The sequence below is a fragment of the Myotis daubentonii genome, chromosome 1, assembly GCF_963259705.1.
Source record: "Myotis daubentonii chromosome 1, mMyoDau2.1, whole genome shotgun sequence".
NCBI lineage: Eukaryota > Metazoa > Chordata > Mammalia > Chiroptera > Vespertilionidae > Myotis > Myotis daubentonii.
In genome coordinates this window covers 132,253,272-132,256,138 of record NC_081840.1, presented here as the reverse complement: position 1 = coordinate 132,256,138, position 2,867 = coordinate 132,253,272, and positions in this window count along the sequence as shown.

Sequence of the window (2,867 nt, the reverse complement as noted above, 5' to 3'; positions counted from 1 at the left end):
AGTATTGCTACCCCGGCATTTTTTTTTTTTTCACTCCCATTGGCCTGAAAAACCTTTTTCCATCCTTTCACCATCAGTCTGTGTGCGTCTTTTTTTCGGAGGTGGGTTTCCTGTAGACAGCAGATATATGGGTCATGTTTTCTTATCCACTCATTTACCCTATGCCTTTTGACTGGGGCATTTAATCCATTTACATTTAAAGTTATTATTGATAGAAACTTGTTAGTCGCCATTTTTGTTCTTTACCGCTGCGTTCCTTCTTTGTTTCCTATTTTTTCTATTTACAGCAGACCCTTTAGCATTTCTTGCATTGCTGGTTTGGTTGTAATAAACTCCCGTAGACCGTTTTTGTCTGAGAAGCTCCTGATTTGACCCTCAATTTTGATTGATAGCCTCGCTGGGTACAGTATTCTTGGATTCAGACCCTTCCTTTGCATGACTTTGTATATTTCATTCCATTCCCTTCTTGCCTGATGTGTTTCTGTTGAGAAATCAGTCGCTAGTCTGATGGGGGATCCTTTGTAGGTAACTTTCTGTCTCTCTCTGGCTGCTTTTAAGATTCTTGCTTTGTCATTGGTGCTTGCCAATTTAATTATTATGTGCCTTGGCATTGGTCTTTTCGGGTTCATTTTGTTTGGGACTCTGTGAGCTTCTTGGATTTGTGTGAGTTTTTTCTTCCCTATATCAGGGAAATTTTCTGTTACTAGTTTTTCAAACAGGTTTTCTATTCCTTGCTCAGTTTCCTCTCCTTCCGGCACCCCTATTATTTGGATGTTGTTTCGTTTAGCGTTGTCCCAGAGTTCTCTTAGGCTCTCCTCCTGCTTTTTAATTTTTTTTTCTAGAAGCTGTTCTGTTTGGGTATTTTTTCCTACCTTGTCTTCTAGCTCGCTGATGCGGTCCTCTGCTTCTTCTAGTCTACTGTTGATGCTTTCTATTGAGTTCTTTGTAGCAGTGATGTCATTTTTCATTTCTTCTTGGTTTTTCTTCATTTCCTCTTGGTTCCTACATATATTGTTGAATTTGTCTTCCATTCTTTCATCCACCTTATGGCCATTTCTCTGAATTCTTTCTCTGACAGGTTGCTTGCCTCCATTTTGTTTACTTCCTTTTCTGATGATGCCTGTTTTTCTTTCATATGTGGGTTGGTTCTTTGTTTCACCATGATCTCTCTTCTCCAGGTGTTTGGTTATGTAGTTCTCTCTCTGCTTTAGGGGAAGTCTAAGCTTTCCGTGAGAAGAAGCAGTGCTCATCTGAGTTCACGCAATCACGCTGCTTGAGATCCCTTGTTTCCAGGATAGTAGCTGATCTCTGGATGCCGGTAACAGCCACTCAAGATGGCGCGGTCTCCACTGCTGAGCTGGCGCACCAGGAGAGGTTTCAGCCGCAGTCTCCAACCGTCCTTTTTTTTTTTCTGGGAGTTCTCTGTCTTTCCCAGCTGCAGACTGTCTCGCAGCTGAATATCCTCTGCCTATTCGGGCTGTATGTTACCCGTTTCAGCTGCTCACCTTTATCTGCTCCAGGACAAGGCACAGGACACATCCGTTTATATCTCCGCCATTTTCTCCGTCTCCCACTTGTTTTAATTTTTGTTGCCTGTGCTTTTGGTTACTTATGTGAGAATTCATTGCCAAGACTGTTATCAAGGATTTTTTTTTTCTGTTTTCTTCTAGGAGTTTTATGGTTTTATGTCTTACATTCAAATCTTTGATCTATTTTGAGCTAATTTTTGCAAGTGGAATAAGGGGCCCAGTTGCTTTCTTTTGCATGTGGTTGTCCAGTTTCCCCACCACCATTTATTGAAGAAATTGTCCTTTCTCCATTTTATGCTCTTGGCTTCCTTGCAAAAAATTACTTGACTGTACATGTGGGGGACTATGTCTGGGCTCCCTATTCTGTTTCACTGACCTATGAGCCTGTTTTTAATACCAGTATCATGCTGTTTGATTACTATAGCATTGTAATGTAGCTTGAAATCAGTAAGTGTGATGCCTCTAGCTTTGTTGTTCTTTTACTTTTCAATTACAATTTACATTCAATATTATTTTGTATTAGTTTCAGGTGTACAGCATAGTGGGTAGACAGCATATATTTTACATAGTTATTACAATATTATGGACTATATTCCCCTATGCTGTACTTTACATCCCTGAAATTATGTTGTAACTACCAATTTGTACTCAATCCCTTCACTTTTTTCACCCAGTTCTCTATCCCACCTCCCCTCTGACTACCATCGGTTTGTTCTCAGTATCAATGTCTATTCCAATTTTGTTTGTTTATTCCACCTGTTAGATTCCACATATAAGTGAAATCACAATATATTTGCCTTTCTCTAACTGACTTCACTTAGCATAATACCCTCTAGGTCCATCCATGCTGTCGCAATGGTAAAATTTCATTTATTTTTCATGGCTACCTGGGCCATGCTCTGATGTGATCTGACGCCTGCCCCTGGGCATGTTAGTTCTGGAGCCTCATGGGAGGAACTCCAGTATAGATCAATGTCAGGCACTGCCTGTGACCCATCCTGGGCTACCCATTTGGAGCTACAAAGTGACCCACAGTTTGTGGCGTCCTCTGCTGGGGCTGGGTGCATGTGGAAGGGGACAAGCTGTAGACCAAGCACAGCTTCCACCATCTCTGAGCCTAAAGGCAGATCAGCAAAAGGCCCAAGGCCCTCCAAGATCTGCCTCCACTTGCCAGCTGCTCCACCACCCCTTGAATCTTCCCGAACTTCCTTGAGGGCTTTCTAAGAAAGTCTGCACAGTGGGCCCAAGCTGGCTTCAGCCAGCAGTCTCCTCTGCATGGTAGAGTTTGCAGGAAGGGACCACTGAGAGTTGGGAGGATGTGGCTAGTGGATTTCCTAT